Here is a 13,290-nt window from a genome sequence, read left to right on the forward strand (position 1 = left end):
GTCACAATTGTGGCCAGCTCACCAGGAAGCAGGCAGAGCAGGAAAGGCTGGGTCTACACTGCAAGTCCAGAGAGCAGGGAACTACCTTGAGTACTCTACTCAAACTTATGTCTCAGAGTTCCCCAATTTCCCAAGAAGGCAGTGATAGAGGCCACAACCCAGGGGGTCATCTCTCAAGGTACCAATAGCTTTGCAGGTAAGAGCATGGGGCCTCATCTCTTTCCAGACAGTCCAAAAGAAAAGCTCAGCAGTTCAGACATTTCCAACCTAAAAGAAAGGTTCTGATCACCACCAGAAAACAAAGAAAACAAAGCCAAAAACAGATTGAGGAAACAGAAAATACATCATGCTTTTAGAGCATTATTTTTATAAATATGCCCTTAATTTAGCCTAGTTAGTGGAAATTTCTCAAGTGTGTATGTGTCTGTGTGAACGTTGTGTATTTTAAACTTTTTGGAGCTTAGCCAGATACTTCGAATGCTAATCCTGGCAGAATTTCCCTTTAAGGATGTCCTGCAGAGAATTTGTTACTCATAGTTTCAAGTAAAAATTGACAAGTAGTGCTTTTTCAGCCCAGTAGGAGTAATGCACATGGTGTAAGACTTGGAGGAAATGCAGGGACCCTTCTGTTTTCTCCTGCAAAGTTGAAAAAGCTACATGCAGTTGGAAAGGATCTTCAGATGGTGCTGGTGACTTTCTGTTCCTTTGGGAGTTAACATGCATATGGATTGGAGGAAAAATAATCAACATATATTCTCCTTTTGTATTGTTTAAATTACAGGAAGAAGCGGCTTTAAGACCAAGTGAGTTCTTTCCCCCAAATGTTTCCTTTGTTTTGTTTTGTGGTATTTCGACTTCTCTAATTTTTTTTTTTTAAGGATGAGAAATTTTTATAAACTTTCCAGTAACTCCTTAAGAGAAAAATTTTGCTTGGCAAAAGTGTATGCCTTTTGAAGTTTCTTGGCCATTTTAGCTAAAGATTATCAAATTTTATATGCTGAGCTTTTCAGATTTATCATTCTCATAACTTGCGTGTGGAGGTTACATAGTGCCAGATAACTCCTTGGAATTGTCTCTTGAGTTTTTCTAATGGTTTTAATGCAGGGTACAGCTTTATTGTTGTAAAAAGAGGAAGAAGAGGAGGGCTCTTGAGATTTTATTTGCCTTCGTTTATTTGAATGAATAATATTATCACTTAGCATATTTTATGACTAGATTTATATTTCAAGAGCACATTTTGAAGTCACTTACAGGTTTTAAGTAAAAGGAGTTAATGAGATTCCTGCTATTTTCAAGAAAAATCTGCCTACTTTCCAGAAGTGGGCATACAAAAATTCATAATCTTAGGTTTCCTAAGGTTAAATTAAAATATCTGTGTTTCCAGCCCACAGAAATATATAATAGACTCTATCAATTTAAAGTGCTACTTCTTGAAACAGAGGTAGTGTTATTCAGGCAAAAAGCATACACGCCATATGTGTTAATGCTTTCTCTCTCACTATTTTAGTCCTATCCTCTTTGGTACCTATCATTCATTTGAAAACCAAATGTAGCTCCTCGGCTGTCATTTCAGACTTCAGAAAATTGGAAATTAAAAAGAATTATTAACAAAATGCATAGCTCTTATACATAAAATGTAAGGAAATCCTTGAGCTCTTTTAGCCCTCATTTCGTATCCACAATACCATCATGTGTAAATACTAGCATTTTTATTAGCAAAGCATATGGATTAAAATTTAACATAAGTATTGCAAACATATGTATCATACAAGATATTTCTTAACATATGTGTTATGATATATGCTTAAAGCCATAATCCAAATTGCTTTAAGGGGAAGGTAAACTGTGGTGTCTGTTTTCTACACTTGTTCTATTTTTTCTCACATTATCATTAGTTGCCAAATCTGGGACTGTTCTACCTAAGCAAGAGTAGCAGATTTGTGTTTTAATATAACACCACCTCACTGACAAATTTACCTCTTATTTTCATTACACTTGCCAACATTTTGAGTAAAGCTGAATTAATTTGTATTTATTACACAAGACTGGGTACTTTTCTACTAAAATATTACAAATAAGAGTTTAGAATATTTAGAGACGCTTTAATTTGTTTTTATTTTTATGTTTTCAATTGAGGGGATATGATCTCTTTAGAAATGAAAGCTGAATACTTGGGTCCGCATGGGAAGCTCTGAATCAGATATTAGTTAAACCAGCTTGCATTTCCCTGTTCTCGTAATTATCTTTTTCCTCTCCAATTACCATCATTATTCTTGGTTGCTTTTTGGTACCCTTGAAAGCTCACTGAAGAAGAGGAAGAGAAGAAAGAGGTAGAGGAAGAGGAGGAGAAGGAGGACTCCTTTTTGCCCAACATGCCTCAAATCCCTGCAAAATAATCAGCTTGAGGCCAGGCATGGTGGCTCACTTCTGTAATCTTAGCTTTGGGAGGCCAAAGTCGTGGGGATCACTAGAGCCCAGGGGTTCAAGACCAGTTGGGGCAACATAGGGAGACTCTATTTAAAATAAAAATAAATAATAAGCTTATTGATGATATACCCTAGTATTTTATATGAACTAGTAAAGCATTCTTATGGGTTTGGATTTACCTTATCTTTTCTATATGTCTAAACTTTCACACGGGCTAATTACCCTGATTAGAACATACTAGGGTATGTCAACAGCAAGGTTTACATTCATTAAATAAATAAAGATAGAGAGTCTGTTTGAAAGCAATAGTGTGATGTGGAGAAGACAGTCAAGGTTTTGAAGTGTCATTCATACTGAGTTTTCTATGAATGAGGGCAGGTGAGTTTGCCTCCCTACCTTAAAGATATAATTAAAACAGCTGTATTACAGAATTTTATATTAGAATAATAATAACAGTAGTCATTTTTATTTTTTTTCTTCTCAAATTCTTCGGTTGCATTTCCAGCACCAATGGACCTTAAATTTATCTCACTTGATTTTTAGCAAAGCTTTGAGCTATTCCTTTGCATATTCATTTTGTCAAAGGAGTATTTACCAAATGGATCCTGAGTAGATTATTTTGATAAATTCAGGTTGTCTCCTCACATTTAAAAATATACCTTTTTGTATTTTTACAATTTCATTGCAATTGTAATCCTCTAAAGATGGTGGTGTGGAAGTGGAGTGGAGAAATATGCTTCTGGGGCTTGTTTTCCAGTTTGATTCTGTTTAATTATTTCTTACAATTGTTCATAAAACAATTTAAGTAACATGTCATAAGTCACATGACTTCTAAGAATTTTCTTCTTTTTTCTTTTTTGCTTTTATTATTACTATAGACATATAACTGTACATATCTATGGGGTACAATGTGAGGTTTGTATACATGTATACAACAAATTATCGCATCAGGGTATTAGCAAATTTATAACTTTATTTTTCATTTCTTTGTGTTGGAAATATTTAAAATCTACTCTTATAGCTATTTGAAAATATACAATAAATTGCTAATTATAGTTACCCTATAGTGCTATAGAACACTCAAACTTATTCCTCCTATCTAGCTGTATTTTGTATTTCTTAGCTTACCTTTGGCTATCTCTTTCTTCCCCCTACCCTTTTTTGCTTCTAGTAAGAACTATTCTGCTCTCTCCTTCTATGAGATTGACTTTTTTTAGCTTCTGCATATTCATGAGGACATGCAGTATTTATCTTTCTGTTTCTAGCTTATTTCACTTAAAATAATGTCCTCTAAGCTCATTCATGTTGCCGTGAATGGCAGAAATTTGTTCTTTTTTACAACCAAATAATATTCCATTGGGATATATAGCACTTTTTTTAATCCATTCACCTATTGATGGAAACTTAGGTAATTTCATATCTTGGCTATGTCTTGTGAGTAGTACTGCAATAAACATGGAAGTATGGATATCTCTTTAACATACTGATTTCCTTTCCTTTGGATATATACCCAGTAATGGGATTGTTGGATCATATGGTAGTTCTATTTTAATTTTTTGAGGAACCTCCATACTGTTTTCCATAATGGATATATATATATATATACGCACACATATATATGTATATTCCAAATAGCATATAAGAGTTTGCTTTTCACCACATCCTTGTTAGCCCTTTTTTTTTTTTTTTTTTTTTTTTTTTTTTTTTTTTTGTCTCTTTGGTGATAGCCATTCTAACCGGGGTGAGATAATATCTTCTTGTGGTTTTTATTTGCATTACCCTGATGATTAATGACATTGACCATTTTTTGTACATGCCTCTTGGCCATTTGTATGTCTTCTTTAGAGAGATGTCTATTCAGCTTATTTGCCTACTTTTTAATGTGAATTTTTTTTTTGCTATTGAGTTCATTTTATATTATGAATACTAAACTCTTGGCAGATGAATAGTTTGCAAATACCTTCTCCTATCCTGCAGGTTGTCTTTTCACTCTGTTAACTGTTTCCTTTGCTGCGCAGAAGCTTTTCAGTTTGACATAATTTCATTTGTTTATTTTTGCTTTGGTTGTTTGTGCTGTTGAGATCTTATCCATGAAATCTTTGCTCACACCAACATCCTGAAGTATTTCCCCTATGTTTGCTTCTAGTTGCTTCATAGATTCAGGTCTTATATTTAAGTTTTTAATCCATTTTGAGTTGATTTTTACATGTTATGTGAGGTAGAAATCCAGTTTCATTTTTCTGCATATGAATATTCAGTTTTCCCAGCATCATTTTTCAAAAAGATTGTTCCTTCTCCATTAAATATTCTTGGCAGCTTTGTTGAAAATCATTTGGCTGTAACTATGTGAATTTATTTCTGGGTTCTCTATTCTGTTCCATTGTTCTATGTGTCTATTTATATGCCAATATCATGCTATCTGGGTTACTATAGTTTTGAAATATATTTTGAAGTTCAACAATGTGATTTCTCCAGCTTGATCATTTTGCTCAGGATTGCTTTGGCTATTCAGGGTCTTTTGCGGTTTCATATACATTGTACGAAATTTTTTTTGTTTATGTGAAGAATGTCATTGGTATTTTGATAGCATTGCATTGAATTGGTAGATCACTTTTAGTAGTATTGTCATTTTTACAATATTAATGTCTACAATTCATGAACATGAGATTTTTTTGTGTGTGTCCTCTTCAATTTTTTTCATCAGTGTTTTGTAGTTTTTATTGTAGAAATCTTTCACCTCCTTGGTTAAATTTATTCCTACATGGCTTTTTATGTAGCTATTATAAATGCAATTTGTTTCTTGATTTTTTTTTCTACTAGTTTGTTTTTGGTGTATAGAAAAGCTACTGGTTTTTGTATTTTTATTTTGTATCCTCCAACTTTACTGAATCTGCTTATCAGTTCTGAGATTTTTGGTGGAGCTTTTATGGTTTTCTGTATAGAAGCTCTTGTTATCTGCAAATGAGGACAATTTGACCTCCTTTTCAATTTAGATGCTCCTTATGTCTTTCTCTAGCCTAAGTGCTCTCTCTAGGGCTTCCAGTACTATTTTGAATAAAAGTGATGGAAGTGAGATCATTGTCTTGTTCCAGATCTTAGAAGAAAAGCTTTAAACTTTTCTCCATTCAGTGTGATATTGGCTGTGGATTTGTCATACATGGCTTTAATTATGTGGAAGTACATTCCTTCTATACCTAACTTGTTGAGAATTTGTTAGGGATGCTGGATTTTTCTCAAATATGTTTTCTGTATCTCTTGAGATGATCAAATGGTTTTTGTCCTTCATTTTGTTGACGCAAGGTGTCACATTTATTCGTTTCTGTATTACATCCCTGGGGTAAATCTGACCTATATGGTGAATAACCTCTTTAATGTGCTGCCAGATTGGTTCACAAGTATTTTGCTGAGGATTTTTGCACTATGCTCATCATGTTTATTGGCTTATAGTTTCCTTTTTTTGTTGTTGCATTCTTGACTAGTTTTGGTATCAAGGTAGCACTGGCCTCATAGAATGAGTTTGAAAGAATTCCCTTATCTTCAATTTCTGGAAGAATTTGAGGAGAATTGGTATTAGTTCTTCTATAAATCTTTGGTAGAATTCCAGAGTGAAGCCATCATATTCTGAGCTTTTTTTGGATAAGAGACTTTATTACAGACTTAATGCCATTACTTGTAATTGATCTGTTCAGGTATTCTCTTTCTTGTTGGTTCACTTTTGATAGGTTGTTTGTGTCCAGAAATTTACCCATTTCTGCCAGGTCTTCTAAAGTTTTTGGTATATAGCTGTTTATAATAGTCTCTGATAATTTTTTGTATTTCTATGGTATTGGTTGTAATGTCTCCTTTTCATTCCTGATTTTATTGGAAGCTTTACGGTTTTCTTGGGTAGTCAAACCAATGGAATGTTGATATTGTTTATCTTTTCAAAAAAAACTAAACTTTCCATTTTGTTGATATTTTGTATTTTTTAGTCTTAATTTTATTTATGTATGCTTTTATTTCTTTCTATCTATTAATTTTGGCCTTGGTTTACTCTTGCTTTTCCAGTTTCTTGAAGTGCATTATGAGCTTCTTTATTTGATATCTTTCTACTTTTTTGATATAGGTGTTTGTTGCTACACACTTGCCTTCTAATACTGCTTTTGCTATATCCCAGATGTTTTGGTAATTTGTGTTTCTATTTTCATTTGTTTGAAGATATTTTAAAATCTACCTCTTAATTTCTTCATTGACCAATTTGTTATTCAGGAACATGTTGTATAATTTCTATGTATTTGTACAATTTTTAAAGTTCCTCTTGTTATTTTGATTTCTAGTTTTATTATATTGTCATCAAAAAATAACTGATATGACTTCTATTAAATTTGTTAAGATTTGTTTTGTGGCCTAACATGTGTTCTATCCTAAAGAATGTTCCATTTTCTAATGAAAAGAATATGTATTTTGCAGCTGTTGAATGAAATTTTCTGTAAATGGCTGGTAGGTCCATTTGGTCTAAAGTGAAGTTTGAATTAAATGTTTCTTTGTTAATTTTCTGCCTGAATGATCTGTCCAATGCTGAGGGGTGTTGAAGTACCCAACTATTATTGTACTGAAATCTATTTCTCCTTTGTGTTAAATTGTATTTGCTTTATAAATCTAGGTGTTTTGCTATTGGGTGTGTATATGTTTACAATTGTTACATCTTCTTGCTGAAGTGACAATAACCTTGTCTCTTTTTATGGCTTTTTGTTTAAAGTCTGCTTTATCTGATATAAGTATAGCTATTCTCCTTTGCTTTTGGTTTCCATTTGTGTGGATTTTTTTTCCATCCCTTGTTTTTATTCTATATGTGTCTTTCGAGGTGAAATGAGTTTCTTTTAGGCAGTATATAGTTGGGTCTCTTTTATTTTTAATTCATTCGGCTAGTCTATATCTTTTCAGTTGGGAATTTAGTCTGTTTACAGTCAAGGTTATTATTCATGTGAGGACTTACACCCACTATTTTGTTGTTTTCCTGTTTTCTTGTATATCTTTTTTTCCTTTCTTTTTATCTTATTTTAATCATTGTGGTTTGGTGGTTTTCTGCAGTGACAGGGTTTAACTCTTTTCTCTTTCTCCTCATATATTTGCTCTACAAATGAGCTTTATACTCTTTGTGTGTTTTCATGGCAGTGATTTTCACTTCCAGATGTAAGTGGAAATCACTTAGGCATTTCTGGTAAGGCAAAGCAAGTGAGGATGAATTCCTTCACTTTTTTCTTACATCAAGAAGGCTTTATTTCTTCCTAATTTCTGAAGGGTAACTTTGCTGGGTATAGTATTCTTAGCTAGCAATTTTTTTTTCTTCTTTCACCACTTTGAGTTTACAACTTTATAATCTCCTCGCCTGTGAGGTTTCTGTAGCAAAATTTATTATTAGTCTAATGGCAGTTCTCTTATGTGACTTGACAATTTTCTCTTGCTGTTTTCAGAACTCTGTCTTTGACTTATGACAATTTGCCTATAATGCACCTCTAAGAGGACCTTTTTGGGGTTGAATCTATTTGGGAAATTTTGAGTTTCCTGGAGCTGGATGTTCAAATATCCCTCCTCCACAACCCCCACCACTAAATTGGGAAGTTTTCAGTTATTATTTTATTAAACAGGCTTTCTATACCTTTTTCCTTATCTTCTCCTTCTGGAAATCCCATAATATGAATATTTGTTTGTGTAATGTTTTCCAGTAAATCTTATAGGATTTCTTCACTCATTTTCATTCTTATTTCTTTTTGCTTTTCTCTGACGGGGTAACTTCAAAAGACCCAACTTTAAGTTCAGAGATTCTTTTTCCTGCTTGATCAAGTCTGCTTCTGAAACTTTCTATTGTATTTTATATTTTATTCATTGAATTCTTCAACTGAAGGATTCTTGTTTTGTTCTTTTTATGATTTTTATCTCTTCATTGAATTTTTCATTTATATTGTGAATTGTTTTTCTGATTGTATTTAATTGTCTATCTTTATTTTCTTGTATCTCATTGAGTTTCCTTGTGATCATTATTTTACATTTCTTTTTTTTTTTGGCAATTAATTGATTTCCTTTTCGTTGGAGTCTATTACTAGAGAGTTTTTATGTTCCTTTGTTGGTCTCTTATTTCCTTGCTTTTTCATGTTTCTTGTGTCCCTGCATTGATGTCTGTGTATCTAGTGAAATAATCACCTTTTTCAAACTTTCTAGAGTGATTTTCATGAAGAAAGTTTCATCCTGCAGTTGAGTTTTACTGTGCAGCTAGAAAACGTATAGTGACTCTGTTTCATGACAGGTATAGAGATATAGTCTCTGTGCGGCTTCTTCCGTTGTATTCAAGGTCAGAAATAACTGTGGGTGCCTCATAGCCTATGCTTAGAGGTTTGTGGCAATGGCATTGGCAACATAGGTTTTTAATGTTCTTTGTGTTAAGGGCTTCTGGAGTCCTCCTATTCTGGTTTTCTCTAAAATAAGGAGACTTAGCTGAGGGGATCCCATTTGATGTCAAGTCTGACATGACCTACAAGCACCTGCTGTGGCACGGGTTCTAGTGCAGTGATCAGGGTTCTACGTGCAGTAGGAGTTTTCAGCTCAGTATCTCATAAAAGCTATTGAGACAACTTGGCCTTGGGGTACAGCTTCACCCCTTGTGGCAGGGTTTGATGTAGGTTACCTACAGAACCAGGATCTATGATTTTGAGGCACCCCCTAGCAGCTCAGGCTCAGGGTGCCAGGTTGTAGCTGTGATTCTACCCCTGGGGGCAGGACACAGCACTGACCTCAATACTCCAGGGAATAAGGAGCGCTCTGGAACTTTGGCCTGGGGAGCAGGGTATGGCTGCAATTCAGGAACCTGAGTCAATAGGGCAGAGTGTCAACTCAGGATCCAAGGGATGAGGCACTGGGTAGTAGTGATTGTAGACCCTGGGATGGTGGTGCTTAGCAGTATCCCAGAATGTGCGGGGCCAAGTGCATTTGCTTTCAGTACTCCAAAATGGTGGAGGACAGCTGTTGCTTGCTCCCTGGGTGACAGGTGGGTAGGAAAAAACACAGCAATGACTCCACTCCCTAGATAGAGGGGTACTTCAGCATCTGAGACTCTAGAGAGCTAGGCCAGCTCCAGGGAATCAAGGTCTAAAGTTGTTCAGTTTATAGAGCAGGGTGTCTCAGCTCAGTTTCTGCTCAGCTCAGCCAGAGCAACAATTCCCCAAGCGACAATGTGCCACTTCAGCTCAGGTTTGAAGGATGTGACTGTTCTTGGCTACACAAGCACTGCTTTCTTGGTATGCAGGGCATCAATTCAGATTAAGTAATGGAGTGCATGACTGTTCTGGGTGGCCAAGGCACCATTTCCTAGGATGCAGGGCACCACTTCAACTTAGACACCAGGAAGACGTGACTGGTCTGAATAGCCAAGGTATTGCTTTCCCAAGAGACAGAGTGCTGCTTCAGCAGGGGCAGGGGGAGGAGTTGGTAGAGCAATTCCACCTCCTCTTGACCTCACAGGAAACAGTGTTAACACTGCTAACAGCACATACTGGGGACGTGGGGCTCTTGGGATGGGGTGGTTCAGGGGTGGTTTAGTCTCAGGGATGAAGGGGAGCCATGACTACTTACTCCTTGAGTAAGGCTCACTCTATCTGTAGTTCCTGTTCCAAGATGCCATAGCACAGTAGTCACATGGGCCACAGCAGGTGGGGCACAGTGTCAACTCCTTCTCTGGCTGAGCACAGCTATATGGACTCCAGGCAGGCTTCACCAGGTGGGCTTGGTGCCTGAGAAGACTCCAAAAAACACCAGTGGGGAGATCTGTATGTGTCCAAGGTATTGATGGAGGTTGTTGGAGTCATCCTGCTTACCTCCTCACCATAAGAAGTTCCTCCTGGCTCCCAGCTGATCCCACTTCGGGGATGGGATGGTGAAGGCCTGGCATTTCCTTATTCTCTATGTAGCTATCCTGAGTTTTGTGCTCACCCAATGGAAATGCAGCTGCTTTTCCATTGTTCTGGCTGTCTTTGAGAGGGGCGTAAGCACTAGGGGCTTCTAGTTGGCTATCTTGCTGCTATCTCCCTGACCCTTAATACTTTTGAAAAGAAGATTAACAGTTCTCCTGATCAAGGTATCAAACTATGTATTATTTTTGACAGTAACAAAAAGTCATACATACATGTAATTCATTCATTCATATTTTCATTCATTTATTCATCAGTTAGATCAAGCCAGTATAAACCTACTGAAAAAGAGTCAAGGTGTTCAATGTTCTTTATATCATGAAACTCTCTATTGTGCTAATGAACACGAAAGAGAGGCTCCTATTGACAAGGAGCTGTCTATCATCAATTTTGACCAAATGCCTCCTAGTATAGAACTAAAATGCTTCCAATTTTGTTTAAGCTTTTTTGTCACATAAACATCAACACTTCTTTAGTAGATTCATGGTATAATTTGCATTTGAAAAAAATCTGACACCAAGCTGTCATGCTATCTAAATTAAGATTTCATTTATAAAAATGATTTCTGGTCTTGTAATTATATTTAGTTTATTCACTTGTTTCCTTGAACATGTTGATAGTTATACTATCACAAAATATTCTAATTTTTGACCTTTAATTTTTTAAAAAAATTAAACAATTATATTCCCATTTTTTCAATATTTTTCTTATGTTTCCTTATTACCGAAGTGATAGATTGGAGTATACAATTTGAAAAATACTGAAAAGTAAAATTTTAAATACTCCTTAGCTTCAATTAAGAAGCTTAACATTTGTGCATATTTTCTTCTAAACTTGTTTCTACTTTTTAAAAAATGTATATAATTGAGGTCATACTGATTATTCTATTCACACTTTTTTCCCACTTAGAGAATTATAAGCATTTCACCATGCCATTAAATTCCCTTCCAAACACCATGTTAATGACTTCTAGTATTATTTTTAAAACCATTTAGTAAATATATATTCTTTTAAGTAGTGTATAGAAAGTTCTTTTCAAATTCTAATTAAACTTAAGCATACTTTAACAAACACCCAGCAAAATACAATTTAAAGCACAAAATGTACTTTGAAACTTGAGATTAGGGATCAGCAAAATGTTTTCTGCAAAGAGCCAGATAATATTTTAGTCTTCAAAATTACTCAGCCTACTGTTGTACCTGGAAAGGAGCCATAGATAGTATGTTAATGAATGAGTGTGGCTGTGTTCCAATAAAACTTCACTTATGAACACCGATATTTAAATTTCATATGTCAAAAATATTCCTCTTTTGGTATTTATTTATCATTAAAAAATGTAAAAGCGATGCTTAGGTTTCAGACCATACAAAAACAGGCAGTGGCTAGATTTGGCCCTTGAGCTCTATATAGTACAGATCTCTACTGTAGAGCCTGATTCCGAGAACCCTGCCTTCCCAGGGTTTGAGAAATTTCTGTGAACGTATGCATTTGTATATATTTTTAAGGAGAGGTAAATAGCTTTTATTATATGCTAAATAATTATTAAATATAAAATGATTAAGAATCGCTATTCTAAATAATATATATAAAGTCACTTTATAAACCATAATTTCTTATTAAAATACATACTGGTACTTCACTTATAATATTCTTCACTTAGATACCAAATGATCTGGAAAACATTGATTAGTAGAAATAAATTTATGCTATTATCAGAATTCCACCTGGGAAAATAATATTCAGAATCCAAAAAGCTAATAAACTTTAAAGAGAAAATAGGTCACAAGTTAAATTTTCAAAAACATTTAAAATAACAATTAAAATAACAATTAATGGTTATTTCAGTGAAGGTAGTTGGAATATTTACTGCTTTTGATTTTTTAACTGAGCCAAGAGATTATTTTCATTTAAACTATAATAACTAGCATCATCAGAGAATAGGTCCTGCTGCCTAATTTAACATCTGGTTAACAAAAGTTAATATATGTATGTCTCTCTCATTCCCCTCCTCTCCCCGTCTCTCAATACGCATACACATACATACAACAAACAGAACAAGAATAAAACTAGCTTTACTGTAACATTTGTTTAGACTGGAAAGTTCCACTTAATCATGTATGTCTCCTTTCAGAGTTCTAAAGCAATTGAGAAATAGATACAGAAATCACGTACGGATCAATTTATTATTAACATCATTATTGTTAATGCGGGAGTAGAAAACAAAACGTGCGTAAGAGACCAAGCCCTTCCCTTCCCAGCCTGAATTCAGCTTCCTCCCAGAAGGAGTAGAGAGCCTGGATCTTACAGAGCTCCCTCATGAGCTGGGACTGAGCAGTTGGAGTTAATTCACTGCAGAGAGGGAACATAGGCCCATGCACTGGCAACTTCCAGCGGAGTAAGGGAAAGAATGTGGCTCCACATGAAGTGCCCCTTTGCCCAATTATTTATCAGTTAAGTCACTCCTCAAGTGACACAGAATGAGTGAATCCTTTAAAAGAGAGAAACTCCTTTAAAGGGCAAGCACAGAAACCAGGGGGAATGAGAAGTTCTCTGTTACGATCTTCAACTCAAAAAAAAATTCTTGATCTGTTTTAAATTTAGTATGTCAGTGAAAATTGTTGAAATGCCAAGACTTTTAGTTAATAGAATATGTCATAGATCTACCTTTTCAGTATGGTCTTTAGTTGGCCAAAAAGAAAACAGTGGGCCAAATAAATCCATAGCAATGTGTAGTTAAGTTTTTAAAGCTCTGACATGTAAAAAGAACTAGTTTTTATATGTGACCTTTTTGTTATCCAAGTATGGATAACACCCTCCAGTTCTAGTGGTGATTGTGAGCTTGCAGACCACTCCCCTGATCATGCTCCGTCATCACCTCCACAACTGTGCGGACGGCCCTCAGCTTAGGAACCTCCTCCTACTT

The 13,290-nt window shown here is 35.1% G+C and overlaps 1 protein-coding gene across 4 annotated transcripts in view; it reads left to right on the forward strand.

Annotated features, from left to right (window-relative positions):
• The window catches only part of FHL5 (four and a half LIM domains 5), a 55,209-nt gene continuing 41,919 nt past the window's right edge, over positions 1-13,290 (forward strand). The window contains exons 1-2 of one of the 4 annotated variants that reach the window (XM_050789622.1): positions 1-196; positions 573-803. The gene's annotated coding sequence lies outside the window, so the exon portion shown is untranslated. The remainder of the gene's footprint in view (positions 197-572; positions 804-13,290) is intronic. The other 3 variants (XM_050789624.1, XM_050789625.1, XM_050789621.1) reach the window with 3 other exon arrangements.

The sequence above is a fragment of the Macaca thibetana genome, chromosome 4 (genome assembly GCF_024542745.1).
Source record: "Macaca thibetana thibetana isolate TM-01 chromosome 4, ASM2454274v1, whole genome shotgun sequence".
Taxonomy (NCBI): domain Eukaryota; kingdom Metazoa; phylum Chordata; class Mammalia; order Primates; family Cercopithecidae; genus Macaca; species Macaca thibetana.